Genomic DNA, 17,807 nt, shown 5'->3' with positions numbered 1-17,807 from the left:
TTTTATTTTCTCGCTATTTCGGGTCACTCATTTGGATGGATTTTTGGAACAAAGCTTCCAATGTACGAAAAGACACAAAAATGGGGATTAGTGGTAAAATTATATCAATGTAACACAAAATGTGTTTATTTACAAAAACAAAGTAAAATTTGAGGATTAAGTAGGTTGAAAGCTATGGAAGAGTTGATTTTGCTAATAAAATGTAACAAAGAGAAAATCCATTATCACCGATATCATTGGATACGGGATGCATTAGAGACGAAGCAATTATTACTAGAGAAAATCCATACTGATTAGAATGGGTCATATATGATAACAAAGATCTCACCTACAAGAAAATATGCTATATGCAAGGAGAAAGCTAGTTTGGTTTACTATGACCCCAATTAATTGGTGAGGGGAAGTTTTGTCAGGTGGGTCACCAATTTATTGGGCCACATTGATTTAATTAAGAAAACTAAGAAGGGTGTATTTTTATATGGGCTGCCAACCCATTATGTAATTTAAATATGCAACCCTTGCATTAGGTTTGTTGTGAGAGAAAATAGAGTGAGAAACAAAGAGACAAAAGTTGTGAGTGCCTCTATTGAGAAAATAAAGAAGCCATAAGAGAGAGTGAAGGAGAAGAAAAGAGCAACAAGTTTATCCTGCGCAAGTCTATATAGAGAAGCTAACTTGGAGAAAAAGTTGTATTCCTCTTCTCAAATATTGGGGTTCCCTCTATTGTTGATTAAAAGTACCCATTGGGGTTTGTTATTCACCTTGTATGTGAAGAGAATAGTGCTTTGTTGATCCTTCGAATTTCCAAGAGAACTTGTGGTGTACCCATTAATTTTTATTAGTGGAGGATTTTACTAGACTAGGTCTCGTGGGTTTTTCCTCCTTATTGAGGTTTTCCCACATTAAAAGTTTTATGTTTGCTAATTCCTCCCTTCTCTGTTTTATGAATTTTATTATTTTGCATATTATTTATTTATGGAAGATTTGATCTGGGTTTGTCTTCCGCTTGGTTATTTGTTAATTTTTAGATCTTCCCTCAACATTTAGCAACATCACTGATGATTATAACTCTTATTCAATCAATTAGTTTTTCATTATATTTTTCTTAAAACTTGTTTAGCTCAATGCACAACCATTTAGAGTGTGTTTGGATAGAGTATTTTAATGAAGTAATTTATTTTTTTGAAGAATTTAGATTGCTTTGTAATGAAATGCTTTGTTTGGATACAAAAATTAAAAAGCATTTCAAATGGAAGCATTTTTTTTAGAGATTTCAATATGCTAAATTAGTAGAAATTCAAATACCCTCAAAATATGTGGAATTTGAAATTCTTCTCACTCAACCTCACATTCTAGATTCTTTGGTAGATCCGATGACACAAACGGGGCCGACGATTCAAACGGGTCCGACGACCCAAATAAGCTCAACAATCCACACAGGTCCGATGACCTAGATGGGCCTGACAACCCAAACGGGCCTGATGACCCAAATGGGTCTTACAACTTGAATGCGCTCGATGATCCAGACGGGCCCATCCGTTGACCCGGACAGGCCTGATGACACAAAATGGCCTGACGACTTGGACGAGGCAGACTATCCGGACAAGACCAATGATCTAATGGGCCCGACAATTCAGACGGGTCCGACGACCCGAACGGGCTCGACGATCCAGATGGGCCCGACGACCCGGATGAGCCTGACGACCTGAACGAGCCCTACGACACGGACTTCCCGACGATCCGAACGAGCCGTTCCAAACCTTCGGGCCCGATGACCCGGACAGGCCCAACAACCTGGACGAACCCTTCCAAACCATCAAGCCCGACGATCTAGACGGACCTGACGATATGGACGGTCCCGACAACACAGATGGGCTTGACGACTCGGACTGGTCAAACTATCTGGACGAGCCCGACGACCCAGATGGGCCCGACGGTTTGGAAGGCTCGTCCGAGTCGTGGCGTCTAGGTCGTCGGGCTCGTCCAGGTCGTCGGGCCCTTCTTGATCATCGAGTTTCCAAATGTATCATGAACTCAAAATATAATTAAGCCTAAAAGAAATATTGTTAAAATTAAATTTTATCTCAATAAATTCAAATTTTTTTTTCCAAACAATAAATTGAAATGTAAGGTATTTTAATTTCCTTATCCAAACAAATTATTTAAAAAATGAATGAAATTTAATTGCAAGCAATTCAAATGCAAAACATTTCAATTTCTAAGCATTGTTGAAATGCTCCATCCAAACACAAGGTTAAGGTAAAATATGTATCCTGGTATAAACGTGTTACTAACTTTATTTAATGCAAAGCTTGTATTGGCATGACTCTATAACTGTAATTCAGAATGTCTTTGGTCTTTAATTCTTCTCAAGTACTCAAGAAATGTCTTAACCACTTTCCCATGTTTATCACCATGGTTTGTTTATTATCAACTAATTATATTAAGTGTATAAAGAACATTAAGACATATACAAATCATAGTTTACATTATAGTTCATATTGCATCAACATGTGGTACTTTAGTCATGCATTCTCTCCCCCGTCCCCTCGTTCCTCTCTCTCCTCCTTGAGTTTTAGAACAATCATCCTAAGTGAGATGAATTCCATTTCTTATTGGTAAGTATCCTCTTTTAGGGTTTTCATATTATACCTTTTTAAGATGGCATTAGTTTACATAGATTTTTTAGGAAACCTTTTAGATTTATCTCTATGAATATTTATCCCTCAGATATAAGTTATCTTTCCTAAGTTGTTCATGGAAATTGTTTTAACATTAAAATCTTTGTATTTTTGTAGTGCTGAAATATCATTTTGAATGACTAATATTTCATCCACAAACACAAAACTTAATAATAATTACGATTAATAGACATGACGCAACTCATTTTACTTAAATATGTATCAATCCAACATCACAATTTGATTGTAAATTAACTTATGTGACCTTTCCCATGAAACTATTGATGCAACCTATAAAAAATTTCCCTCGGCAATTGACCCACTGAGAATTTAACTTGTAATGTTGACTCTGATACCAATTATTGGATCAAACTGTTACCACTAGGGTAACAACTATAACTGAGAGTTATTACGTAACTCTTTTTACCTAAAAGCATAACAACTCAAACTCCATGATACAACTTGCAAAATTGTTAAAGTGAATGTTCAAACTTACATAATCTTGTTTAAGCCTATAATAATTTTTTGTAGCTCGCAACTTTACTATAATTAAACAAGGTTATAAGTCCCTCGAGTTTTATCATACACACACTCTTTTAAGTCACCATTAAGAAAATTTGTTTCCATAACCATGTTCATGTTTCATAATCAAAGTATATTATGATAGCAAATGAAATTTGAATTAATTTGAGTAATGCAAAGAGAGAAGATGTTACTATAACAAACTCCTTCCCTTCGAGGATATCCTTATATACATGGTATACTTTATAAGTCTCAACCCTTCTGTTTGCTCTATTTTTTTTTTTTTTTGTAAACCAATTTACAACCAATTTATTTTATATCATTTGAAGTTTTAACTAAAATCCATGTTTTGTTGATCTCTCCTTGATTCTATTTCACATTCCATAACTTATTGTAATTTTTTTTACAATCCAAGCCTTTCCATAGTTTCTTTTGGGTAAAAATTACAATCCAAGCCTCTCCATAGTTTCTTTTGGGTCATTACCATCATTGTAAACCACATTTAATACGTCATCTTGAATCATCATGTTCAATCCATTCCATGCATGGTGCACACTGCACTTGAGTAAATCTTCTAGAAGCTTTTCTATTAGGTTCATAGGTTGTTCAACTTTCTCTATTGTTCCATTTACTTATTCTTGACCAAAAACTCATAACTAGCTTATAATTACTAGGTGGATAAGCTTTTTGTTAACTTTAAATATCAAAGAAATGGTTCTTGCTATTTATCTCATGTTTTCAAGTTATTTGTAGACCAACTACTTTTAATAAATTTCAATTTTTTTACCATGACTTCCTTGTGCAAGGAGTTCCCTTTCCACAGCAATATCACCTCTTACTACAAATACTTTATAATTAGAAGGTTGGTAAAATTAATATCACATTGTTTACCTTTCAATTTTCAAGTTGTTACATTATATCAATTATATGTGTAATCCAATATGAGAATTTGCCAAATATTGTACACTTAAATCATGTTTAGGTAAATGATACTTAGAATTCTATTTTAACTACAATTACCACATATGTTTTTAATATATATTATTCACTACAAGAAAGTTGATATTTATGGAGGTTTAAATTATAAGTTTTAGCGGTTAAAAATTGTCAAAATTACATATGTCAAAAACAGTTTTTGACATAACAAAATGTAACCGCTGGTATTGTTGTCTAAAAGAAAAAATTATTAGCGGTTAAAAACTGCTACAAAATTTACCTTGATTTTTTTATATTTTATCATATTCTAAAAATTAAAAATCACCACAAAATTCATCATATTTTGACGATTAAAAATCATCACAAATTCATCATATTTTGACGATTAATGTAACACCCCATTTAATTAATAACGTAATTAAAGGAAATTAGTTAAAACTTATGATGCCCAAAAGGAAATTAGTTAAAAAACCTAACATAATGTATATAAATGAAAAGACGGACAAGTACATGGGTCATAGCCCTATAGAAAAGCCCATTAAGAAAGTAAAGTCCAGCCCATGTAGTCTAAGTAGCAAAATCATCCCTCCTCTGTTGACCGCGAGTACCTCCCACATCTGCTCCCATCAATAAATTGATGATCATCACAAAGGTAGAAGAACAACATCCAAAGCAATCAAACAAGCAAAGGGTAAGCTAGAGCCAACGAAATTTTTATCATGTAATCAAATATACCCTCACAATCCAATATACATATACCATCCAAGCATGTTATGACCTTTCAATCAATACACTAGGACTTGACTCGACTCATCCGAATACATATAACCTGGTTGGATTCAGCGAATGCTTGCACTTGTGGTGGATACCTCTACTCACCTCTGAGTTGCTCACCCCCGTGCTATGTATTACAAGTGTTACAATGAATCAATTCCTTCACACACAAGGTTAGCCCTTAATGAGTTTCAGGCCTCCTACTACTCTCACCACAAGGGTCGGTCCGCTTTAAGTGAGACTAACTGACTCCTTAGAGTGTCAAGATGAAATCCTTACCTTGAATCCTTACCAAGTTATATAGATAGCGCACCACCATGGACACCCACTAACATGGGCCATGGAATTACGTCCCGACCACTAAAGCACGACCCTGGAATCCCACCTAGAGATTTCCAAGGAATTATGCACTGACACAGACCATGCATACCGGACCAATTAAGAAAGACTTATCACCCATATACATATGCATCACATACCAGCTCTTGATAATTCACCTCCTTCGTTTCTTTCCCAGTGGTTCTATATACATCCATTTCTCCTAAACCATAAATATGGGATTTCAGTTCATGCGAATACCATGTCACTTTAACACCAACCATCTCATTTAGTTTACATGCCAAGTTCATACCATACCCATCATTCACCATTCATGAATCATGTCACACATATATATAGCATTTCATCACATGTTTTTTTTCATCATAACAATCATACTCAAGCAACTATCAATCATCCAAGAACAATAAACAACCAAGCGTCACACTGCCTTGCCCATCTCCTTGCTCAGGCGAGAGGCTCTCGCTCAGACGAGCCCATTCGCCTAGGCGAGGGCTCGAAAAGGGGAACAGTAGCCTCACACGGGATCTCGCTTAGGCGAGACCCTTCTCGCATGGGCGAGATGCTCGCTTGCTCAGAAAGGACGTGGGTCGCCTGAACAACCGTTCGCGTGAAGCAGCTTGGGCGAGCCCCTGTTGATCTCGCCTAGGCGAGACATGCTCGCTTAGGCGAGAAAACCAGTGCCCATCATTGTTCTCTCGTGCAACAATCCAATATTACCACCAAACCAACGTAATATCATCTCATAAGCTCACAATAGCATGCCATCCCATCAAATCATAAAATATCATCAAGCAATCACGAAAGAAACACAGATTTGGCAAAAACCCTAACTTCCCTTACCTGGTAATGAGCTAGTAGACTATCCCTACACGACCTCGACACTGAACAAAGAGTGCAGCAGCTCTAGGAACAAGGATTAGTGGCTGAAAGGAACAATGGGACAAACAGAATGGGTCACTAAGATTAGCCTCACGGAAATGCCGAAAATAAAGCTAGAGAAAGACTACTACGAGTTCAGAAGCAACTTACATGGAGAGGAAGGGCTTAAGTTTGCTTCGAGAAGTTGACGGGCAACCCTAGTAGAGTGTTCTGAAAAGGAAGAGGGCAGCTTCTTAGGTTTTGTTTTCGTAAAAGTGAGGCTGAAAGGGAACCCTAGCAGCTGGAATAGAAATTGGTTCCTTGGTTTATTCTTTCGTGTATGCACAACAAACAACTTGATATTCCTGAAGAAAATGAGATGCTAAAAAGGGAATGGTTTAAACTAGTAAATTGTAACCAGCATTTAGGATCAGTTTTCCAATGATTTCAATTGCATACTTCTCAAATTTTCTAGCACCATAAAGGGAGATAACAAAACAATGAACCAAACTAGGGCGATCTTAGAATAAAAGAGGCATAGATATGTAATTTTCTTTTGGCTTCTACTTTGTGAGACACTATCTCTAATTGAGATACAATTCTTTTGGTTTATTCTTGTAATGCTCTGATGGGATGAGGAATGAGCATGTCTTTATGACTCCATAGCAAATCTATGTTAGAACTCCATATATTCCAGACATTATTGAGAAATGTATAGCAAAAAGGCTCATTTTCATTAGTGTCAAGAGTTGTCGGTAAGCTGAAAACAACACAATATTATATGGTAAACAAATAAGTTGTTCAATTTTCAAGTTAACAATTTATAGTCTCAAATCAACCTTTCTCTATAAGTCCACAAGGTCGACTACCCACCTTCATGATGTAATCAACTACTAGCTATAACTGACCTGAAGCAGAATCCAACACTAAATGAGAACAAACAATCTAATCAATAGCCACATGTTAATAAGAGTGTATAAGAACATGAATATAAGAAATGGAAAAGAAGAATTCAAGTTTTAACTACAAAAGTTGCATATATTTTGTTCCTGCAGAGAACAAACAAGAGATTAGACACAAGCGTCACCTTACCATGTAGTCCGCTATCTCTTCAGTTGGCCTCTTCCCGGTCAATACGTGTCGGCTTGGACCCAGGAGGGGTTACCTGCAGAAGGGTCTCCGAAGCTCAAGTTAGTCAAAGCTCTCAGAGAGTCAAATCAGTGATTAATGAATGCGTACCTTTAATTACTGGGGTCCACGTGTATTTATAGAGCATTAAATGACGTTTGACCATTTCATGGGCTGGGTTTTTACTTGGGCTCTAGTTTGGGCCATGAATGGGCCTGGGCCCCAAATCAGGCCCTTGAAACCTATTGAAGGCGGGACATCGATGTTAGTTAACGTTCTAGGCAAGTAGTCGGTCTCGGCCGGCTACTTGCCTAGATGGCTTGTGCTGGTGGTGTTCGGGTACTAGATACTAGGTGGTTTCGATGTGTATACTGTTTACTTGGTTGAGTTTGGTTAGGTACGGTACACCAGTCCCCCAGCCTTGTTCGATATGGGTTGTCGGTCAAGGATGATATGTGTTGGTGAGCTAGCAGAACCGGCTAGGTGTGATACACCAGTCCCCCAGCCTTTAAGTGTGGTGAACAGTGTTAAGGCTTGGAATTTGCAAGTGTCAGAAGGTAGGTGAAAGGGCGTCAGGTGGTCACATCGTTAAAGTTTTGGCGCCGTCGTTTTTTTTAGGTGTCATATCCTTCATAATGATGGTGTCGATTGGTCTGGGGTTTTATTTTGGCGGGAAGAGTTTTAGTCGTTTGGGATCGTGGACTATAAATATGGGTTTGAAAGCAGCTGAGGGTTTACTTGGTTCATTTGCGAGAGTTTCGAATTCAGAGATCTTGTGCGCATCATACTGTCCGACTAGTTCCCAAATTCAGCCGACATCTTCCCGTAAAAACGAAAACAGGTACGTCTAGTAGCGATAACACATCGTTATCTGCGTCTAGTAGTAGTGAAAGTACTGAGTCGGATAGGAGTAGGGATGACCGGCTTGGCGGAGAGGGTATGAGTTCTGGAGTTGGTACAAGCGGGATGTCGATGGAGGTGGTGAGGGAAGTTCGAGAGGATCCTCCTGAGGAGCTGGAGGAGAGTAACTGGCCGGCCAAGGGCGGCTATGGATGGGTCGCTGCTGATGTTCGTGACCAGTCATCATTGTTTAGGTGGTCTCGCCTGTTAAACTCTTGGCTAAACTGTACACCCGTCATGTCTAGGGGGGTCAGCGGAGATATCGTTTCGCTGGAGAGGGTGAGCGCCATCGACCGGGTATGCCACGGGCAGGAAGGGGCTACTGAGAAGTTCTTTTATATGTATATGTGCCATTTTTCTCAGCTTCACATACGACTACCCTTTGACGACTTCACTATGGGCGTGCTGCGTTGAATGTGGCGTCTACTCATTCTGTGCGAGTCTTTGTACTTGGAGCCTTCCCCCTATGCATTCTTTTATTTTTATGATACCAGACCCCGAAGGCCGGCTACTTGGCTTTCTTTAATCAGCCGTCCTAGCATCAACAGGTTGGATGCATTCTCCCAATCTTTCAAGCACTTCAAAGACGGGTACTTCAAGGTCGTAGTGAAGGAGGGAGGTGAGCCATACTTTCTGAATGCGGATGGGAGTGCCAAGTTTCCTTTTAGCTGGACCAACAATCCTTGTCGTTATAAAGATATGGGAGTGGAGGAGTTGTCGGCTGGTGACAAGGAGGTGGTGGGGATATTGTTGAGATTTGTGGATAAGTTGCCCACTAAGGGCCTAGTTAGGGTTTATAATTCGGTGCATCCGATAATAGATATTGAAGGTATCTATTTATTACTTAAGCTGTGTTAATGATGCTAAGTTGTTTTGATCCGAGTTGTGATATGTTATTGCAGGGCATATGGCGCAATCTGGTAAGAAGAATTTGGCGCTCTTTCAATCACTGAGGAAGGAGATGGCCGCCAAGGCCAAGGAGGCTGGGAAAGCTGATGTTCCAAATTTGCAGGAATCGGTTGTGGAAGTACATGTGCACGGCGGAACGAAGAGGAGAGCTGAGCTCCCGCCTCGACCTGGGAAGGGTAAAGACGTGAAGAAGATAAGGGCGACTATCCTTGGGTCGGCTAGTGGGGCGGGATCGGCTAGCGGGGAGAGGTTGCCGGAGGCCGGGCTGGTTGAGTTGCCAGAGATATCCGTGAGGAAGGACATCTCGATCAACCTTCCAAACACTGTTGTGAACTCTATTGATAACATGGAGGTTGATCATATCGTGAGAACAATGGTGGAGTTTGGAAGCAAGGCTTTAGTCTTAGGTTGACGTGTAGGGTCCCTTTACAGAAGGGAAGTGAAGGAGGTGGGGGAGTTGCAGGGTAAGGTGGACAAGCTTGCGGAGGAGAAGGCGGCGCTAGAGAAGGAGAAGGAAGGGTGGGAAGCTGAGAGGAAGAGGCTGGCGTCATGGAGAGTGCGTTGTTTAGATTCTGAGGAGAAACTGAACAAGCGTATAGGGGAGCTGGAAGAAGATTATGAGGATTTGAAGGACAAGTACGACGGGGCTGTTGGGGAGTTGGATGATTTGAAGAACAGCGTTATCCAAGAGCATATAAATGGTTTCGAGAAGGGGTTGCGGCAGGCGGCCTTCTTCTATAAGGATGTGGATGCCCTGGATTCAAGATTCGATGTGGATAAAGATGTGGTTGGCGGAAAGTTGGTAAGGGAGGATGAAGAGGGTGGGGAAGAGGTTGGGAACGAGGCGGCGGAGGAAAAGAAGGATGCGGACGCGACCGTGGAGGGTGATGACAACAAAGCAGCATAGGACCTTTAATGTTTATAATTTGAAAGCTGGAATTATGTCTGTAATAATTCGTACACTATGTCTGTAATACCTTGTATACTGTTTGTTTTTAAAATGATGAATGTTTTGTGTATGTTGTTTTATTGGATGCCGATAACTTGTGTGATAGTGGTGCATTATTGGTATGGTATAATTATGAGCGAGTGTTTTGATGTATGTGATGTTTTGTAAATTCGATTTTTATTGAGGGTGTTCGACCCAGGCCGCTTACTTGTGGTAAGGGTGGGGAACTTAAACGAATTAACCACGAGTAAAGGGTGTTCGACCCAGGCCGCTTACTTGTGGTAAGGGTGGGGAACTTAAACGAATTAACCACGAGTAAAGGGTGTTCGACCCAGGCCGCTTACTTGTGGTAAGGGTGGGGAACTTAAACGAATTAACCACGAGTAAAGGGTGTTCGACCCAGGCCGCTTACTTGTGGTAAGGGTGGGGAACTTAAACGAATTAACCACGAGTAAAGTAGTATAGAGTCATAAAGTAGGGAACCACTCATTTTATTTATTCAAATAGGGGTGCCTCGTTAAAACCTCCTTGGCCAAAACCCTCCTTAGGGAAAAAAGACCAAGTGAGGAAAAAGAGTACACCCGTGGTTACAAGTATTGATCCGCTTATGATGCATGTTCAACTGAAGTAGAACTTGAGGTGGGATACATTCCATGTGTTGGGGATTTCTTCCCCAGATAGTTGTTCTAAGCGATAAGCCCCACCTCCTGCGTCTTCTCGTATGCGGTATGGGCCATCCCAATTGGCGGAGAACTTGCCATCCTTCTTTTTAGCACTGCTGGCCATTCTCCATACTAGGTCTCCTATGACAAACGATCGTGGGTGAAGGTTTGCGTTATATTTCCTGGCAGCTCGTTGTTTGGCGGCGAGATTGCGTATTTGGGCTTTTTCTCTGAGTTCGGGAAGGAGGTTGAGATGTAAGGCCATGTTTTGGTGGTTGTGAGTTGGGTCGTACAGTTCTCGGCGCAGGGATGGTTCGCCAATTTCTACTGGTATCATGGCGTCTGCGCCGTAGACCAGGCTGAAAGGGGATTCATTTGTTGACGATTGAGGGGTGCATCTGTAGGCCCATAGCACTTCAATTAATTCTTCTGGCCATCGGCCTTTAGCGGTATCCAATCTTTTACGCAGCTCCACGAGGATAACTTTGTTTGCCGCTTCCGCTTGCCCATTGGTCTGTGGGTGTTCTACAGAACTTGTGATGTGTTTGATGCCTAAGCCGATGTAGAATTTTGCTAACTCCTTGTCAATAAATTGTCGGCCGTTATCTGTTATGATGGTATGCGGTACACCATATCTGCATATGACGTCCTTCCACACAAACTGCTAAACTTGCTGGGCCGTGATAGTGGTCAATGGCTTGGCTTTAATCCATTTGGTGAAGTAGTCGACGGCTACGATTAGGAACTTAACCTGTCCTTTGCCGGGTGTGAAGGGGCCTAGGATGTCGATTCCCCATTTAGCGAATGGCCAGGGGGACAGTATGTGGTGTAGTTTTTCTTGTTTTTGATGTATAAGGTTGCCGTGCTTCTGGCATGGTTTGCATTTCTTGACGTAGTCTTGGCAGTCTGCCTCTATTGTGGGCCAGAAGTACCCGGCTCTGAGAATTCTTGTGGCCATGGTGCATGCGCCTGAATGATAACCACAAATTCCTTCGTGTAGTTCCTTAATGACATACTGGGCTTGTTCTGGCGTGACACATTTAAGTAGGGGCTGGCCGTATCCGCGTTTGTAGAGGTCGTCGCCTACCATAGTGTACCGGGCGGCCTTGGCCAGCCAAGTTTTGTCCGCGTCGGCAGGGGGGTTGCCGGTTTTGAGGTACTGAATGTAAGGGGTGGTCCAGTTTGGGTTTTGGGTGGGGGTGATGCTGTTTGATGGGGTGTCGGTTAACGTTTGGCAAGCGTGTGTGACGGAAGGTGTGGATAGTGTTTGCTGTAGCAAGGACCGGTTACGGTTTTTGAGTTTGGTACTGGCTAATTTGGAAAGGATGTCGGCTCTGACATTATCGGTTCTGGGTATGTGTTCGACGCGGACTTGTTCAAAGGCGGATTGGATGATTGCGCGGACTAGATGGTAATATTGTTGGAGGATGGGGTCTTTGATTTGGAACTCATCGTTCAGATGACCTATGGTGAGTTTGGAGTCAGTTTTGCATGTTAACTTTTTGACGCCGACTTCACGGGCTAGAGAGAGCCCGGCGAGGATAGCTTCGTATTCGGCTTGATTATTCGACGTTTTGAAAGCGAAGTGAAGAGATTTCTCAATGAGGATGTCGTTGGGGCCTTCCAACACGATGCCGGCACCGGCACCCCTTGGGTTCGAGGAGCCATCTACATGAAGCGTCCATTGGTCCTCAACAGGTGTTTGTTGTAGGTCATTGACGAAGTCTAAGAGACATTGGGCTTTGATAGGGCCGTGTGGTTCATAGCGGATGTTGAATTCGGAGAGCTCCATGGCCCATGATGACATGCGTCCGGCTAAATCTGGTTTTTGTAGTATTTTTTGGATTGGGTAATCGGTCTTGACGGTTATGGTGTGGTTTTGAAAATACGGGCGTAAGCGGCGTGCGGCGTAGACCAAGGATAGGGCTAGTTTTTCTACCATTTGGTATCTGGTTTCAGGATCTTGTAGTGTCCTGCTTACGAAATAAACAGGATGCTGCGTGCCTTCTGCTTCTTGGACAAGGGCAGCACTGACGGTGTGATCGGTGGCCGTGATGTATACTAGCAGGGGTTGGCTGATGTCGGGTTTGCGAAGGATGGGGGTGAGGTTAGGGATGTTTTGAGTTTGAGGAAGATTTGTTCACAATCGTCAGTCCACGTGAACCGGGCGGATTTCTTTAGGAGCTGAATTATGGGTTGAGTTTGTTCTGCTAGTTTTGGTAGGAAGCGAGATATAGCCGTGAGGCGGCCAATTAGTTGTTGGACTTCCTTGATGGTGGTGGGGCTGCGCATCTCGATGATGGCCCTGCATTTTTCAGGGTTAACTTCTATGCCGCGCTGGGTTAACATGAAACCGAGGAATTTACCCCGGTCGACGCTGAATACGCACTTATCGGGGTTTAGGCGGAGGTTGTACTGGCGTAGGGCGGAGAAAACTGCCTCTAAATCTTTAGCGTGCTGATGATGGCTTGGGGACTTGATGACCATGTCATCGACGTAGACTTCGACACAGTGTCCTGTGAGGTGGCTGAAGACTTTGTCCATTAGCCGCTGGTAGGTTGCCCTAACGTTTTTTAGGCCAAAGGGCATGACTCTATAGAAGTAGTTGGTATCATTTGTGATGAAGGCGGTCTTGTGCATATCTGCTGTGGCCATGGGTATTTGGTTATAACCTGAGTATGCGTCTAAAAAGCTAAGTACTTTATTTCCTGCCGCGCCGTCTACGAGGCAGTCGATGTTGGGTAGGGGGTAGGCGTCGCGAGGGCACGCCTTGTTCAGGTCTGTGTAGTCCACGCACATCCGCCATTTGCCATTGGCTTTCTTCACCAAGACAACGTTAGAAAGCCAGGTGGTGTACTGTGCTTCATCTATAAACCCTGCGCTCAGCAACTTCTCAGCCTCTACCTTGGCTGCCTGTCTGCGTTCTTCCCCAAGTTTGCGTTTTTTCTGGGATACGTAGCGGGCTTCTTTGTATATCGAGAGCTTGTGGGATGCGACCTTGGGGTCTACCCCAGGGAGGTCGGCGGCTGACCAGGCGAAGAGATCCGTGTTATTGGTGAGGATGGGTGTAATTGTGGCACGCTCATCAAGATTCAAACCAGTGCCCAAGTTGATGGAATGGCCGTTGGGGAGTTCCAGGGGGGTTGTGTCCTCGACTGGTTCGAGGCGGGCATCTCGGCCTATTCTGGGGTCAAGGTCCTCGCCGGATAGGGCTATGCAGGAATTAGGTGGTCGCTCGATGTGGTTTGTCTGTTGGATTGGGAGTTGCGGTCTTAAGCTTGCCATGTAGCATTCGTGTGCCAAACGTTAGTCACAGTGGATGGTTAGGATGTCACCGGATGGTGCTGGGAACTTCATGGCCAAATGCGGGGTGGAGACGACTGCACCAAGGGTATTGAGGGAAGGACGGCCCAGGAGTATGTTGTAGGATGTGGGTGCGTCGACTATAAGGAAGCGGATTGGGATTGTTTTTGTTTGGGTTCCTTCCCGAAAGACGGTATGGAGGTCTATGTAGCCCCGGGTGGATACTTGTTCGCCAGAAAAGCCGTATATGGGCTCATCATATGGTATCATACCGGTGTCGGGGAGTTGTAACTTTTGGTAGGTGGTCCAGTAGAGGATGTCAACGGAGCTGCCTTGATCTACCAGGACTTTCTTAACGGCATAATTTTCGATTTCAATTGTGATGACCATGGGGTCGTCTTGCTGGTGGTCGAGGCCATGGAAGTCGTCATCTGTGAATACGATGGGGGGCATACGTCGTCTGTGATGGGATTGGGTGATGTGGTTGATGGATTGTATGTGGCGGAGGTGTTTCTTTCTGGCGGAAGAGGTGGAGCCTCCGCTTACGAAGCCACCAGAGATGGTGTTAATGGTGCCTCGTAAGGAGGGGTCGGCAGGGGTAATGTTGGTGTGAGCGGGCTGTGGTTGTTGGTCGTCGGGTTGGGTGGGGTGGCTATTTTGGTGGGCACCGCTTGGATGTCGTCTGTGGTCGTGTCGTGGAGGGTGGCGGGTTCGGGAGGAGGAGGCGTGGTCATCCCTTCGGATGAAGCGGCGAAAATGGTCGGCGCGTACCAGTTCTTCGATCTTATCCTGGAGCGCTTTGCACTCTTCTGTAGTATGACCGTGGTTGCGGTGGTACCGACAATACTTGGTCATGTCGGCGTTAGGAGGGGTGGTTGTCTTTCGTGGTGGGGGGAGGAGGTCAGCCTGGAGGGCCTCGTCTAGGATGCGGGAGCGGGCTACTGTGAGTGGGGCGTATCTGGTGAAACGAGGTTGGCGGGGTTCACGTGGGCGGGTGTCAGGGCGCGGGTGAGGCTGTGGGGTGGGATTGGAGGTGTTGGCGGCATAGTCGTTACAAAATTTGGTGTGAAGAGTTTGCATTTCTTCCATGCGAACGTAGTCAGCTGCGCGCAGCTTGAGTTCGTGCATGGAGGGGAGTGGGTGGAGGTAGACATTGTTGGCGAAGGGTCCGGGTTGTAGGGTGAGGGTCATACATTGAAGTATCATTTCCTGATTAAGGTGTGGTGTACGAATGGCTGCTTTACTGAAGCGATCGATGAATTTTCTGAGTGGTTCATTGGGCTCCTATCTGATGCCCAGTAGGGATATGGTGGTGGTTTGGTGTGGGCGGCTGCCTGCGAAATGTATGGAAAACATGTGGGAAAGGGTGTCGAAATTATCAATTGAGTAGGGTGGGAGGGTGGTAAACCATTGTAGGGCGGGGCCTTTGAGGGTTGTGGGGAAAGCTTTGCAAAAGATTGCGTCTTGGGATGTATATAGGGCAACGTGTGTGATGTAAACTTTCAGGTGTTCGTCGGGGTCGGTTTCGCCAATGTAGCGATCGAGGTTGAATGGTTCCCACTGGGCCGGGAGAGGGGTGTTAGCGATAAAATCTGTGAATGGGTGGCGGCGTCTGGGGTGGTGAGGGGGGGAATGTGGGGTGGGGGTGGGTGGTTGATCATAGTAGGAAAGGTGGAGGTGATGTTATGAGGAGGGATGTAGGTTGTGGGAAGATACTGCGAATTGTAGGGTGGGACGTATGCTGTGTGGAGAGCAGTGGGTATGTTGTGGGGAGCGTGGGTGGTTGAGGGTGCTGTGAGCCCCGGGTGACCGGATGGGAAGTGTTGGGGGTGTGTGGAGGTAAGGGGGGTTTGTTGGGTGGTGGTGAAGGTGTGGGGGTTGGGATTATATTCACTTTCTTCCTCTGTAGGCTGGAAGGCCGGAGACTTCACAGCTTCAGAGGTCTCTTTGGCTTTTCCCTTCAGGTTGGCATCTGCCTCGATCCTCCTTCTGAGACGGGAGTTCTCTTGTTTTAGCGTTTCCATTTCTTCAGCGCTGCGCTTCTTCAGGTCTGCGAGCTCCTGTTGCATCTTCACCTGGCCGTCTAAGATGGCGGCCAAGTCAGGGGTGATGCCGGAAGGTCCAGAGGGACCAGCGTCCACTTGCTTGTTAGCTCCAGCTTTGCTACGGGTAGAAACCATCTTCAGAGAAAAACGGGTACTAAAGGTGTTCGTCTCGTGCCCCACGGTGGGCGCCAATTGTTCCTGCAGAGAACAAACAAGAGATTAGACACAAGCGTCACCTTACCATGTAGTCCGCTATCTCTTCAGTTGGCCTCTTCCCGGTCAATACGTGTCGGCTTGGACCCAGGAGGGGTTACCTACAGAAGGGTCTCCGAAGCTCAAATTAGTCAAAGCTCTCAGAGAGTCAAATCAGTGATTAATGAATGCTACCTTTAATTACTGGGGTCCACGTGTATTTATAGAGCATTAAATGACGTTTGACCATTTCATGGGCTGGGTTTTGACTTGGGCTCTAGTTTGGGCCATGAATGGGCCTGGGCCCCAAATCAGGCCCTTGAAACCTATTGAAGGCGGGACATCGATGTTAGTTAACGTTCTAGGCAAGTAGTTGGTCTCGACCGGCTACTTGCCTAGATGGCTTGTGCTGGTGGTGTCCGGGTACTAGATACTAGGTGGTTTCGATGTGTATACTGTTTACTTGGTTGAGTTTGGTTAGGTACGGTACATATTTACTGAAGTGCTTCTTCTTAGCGCTTACAAGGAATTTAAAAATCCAGTGTATTAGATGTGAAGAGGACCTAGATGAAAATATCAAAAAGTGATACCATTGAACACCTTATTTAACCACATTCTAGGGGTTCAGGACAATGCAATATGAAACGCTAGATCATGTATGACAGAATATCTCAGTTTACCTAACTCAAATTTAAGAATACAACTTATATAAAATGAAACTGCCATCATAGTTTTTCTGTACGACCAAGAAGTTTTTCCTCATGCACTACAATAAAAACAAGAAGATGGAGAGAAAGAAAAGAATCATATGTCATTAAGTATTAAGTGTCCAATAAGTGTCATCAAAACTAAAATTTTGAATAATTTAACAAAATTATTTACACATTACTATTAATCGTTTTGTTTCTTAAAATTACAAGAGAAATTAACCAGATTTATCCTTCAAAACTTTCTCATATGTATTTTTACTCTCTCTTGTTATAAAACCATTAAACTTAGTAATTAACTTGATACTTGTTTATTTCTGATTTATTATTATTATTAACGCATACAAGTTTTTCCTTGAAAATAAGATCCTTTTATCCCATCTTTTCTTTTAAAATAATATATGATAGTATCCTTAATTATAATTATCTAAATGTTATGAATAAAGTTTTAATTACGTAAAAACAAGACAGAAAATATATAAATAAAATTATTTGTAACTTCATTTACAACTTAGTGCCGAATCTTTCGAGTGTTTCTCTATACTAAAAATAAGATGAAAAAAATAATAAATAGAATTCATAAATCCTTATACTAATTACTTATCAGATATAGTTTTATTTTTCTTTATTATCTTCCATTGTGCATTATTCACACCGTAACATTTTTCAACTTAACATATTGTCAGGGTTAAGGCAAAGCTTGGTGAAGACAAAAAATTGGAAGAGCTAGGGAGGCCAGCAAACACATTCGAGTAGGACTTTGTCAGATATGAAAATTTGGTAACCGAAGGCAGAGAAGATACCCTTTTTCAAAAGTTCTGGTAAGTTAAGTCTTTGCAAGGTCAAAACAACTCTTGACTCCTTCCACATGAAAGCAAGGATGCCATTTTGAAACAAAC

Source organism: Vigna unguiculata, chromosome 9 (assembly GCF_037176805.1).
Source record: "Vigna unguiculata cultivar grain cowpea cultivar isolate G323 ecotype 2 chromosome 9, ASM3717680v1, whole genome shotgun sequence".
NCBI lineage: Eukaryota > Viridiplantae > Streptophyta > Magnoliopsida > Fabales > Fabaceae > Vigna > Vigna unguiculata.
The sequence above is the reverse complement of the archived record's forward strand: the minus strand, read 5'-3'. Positions refer to the sequence as shown.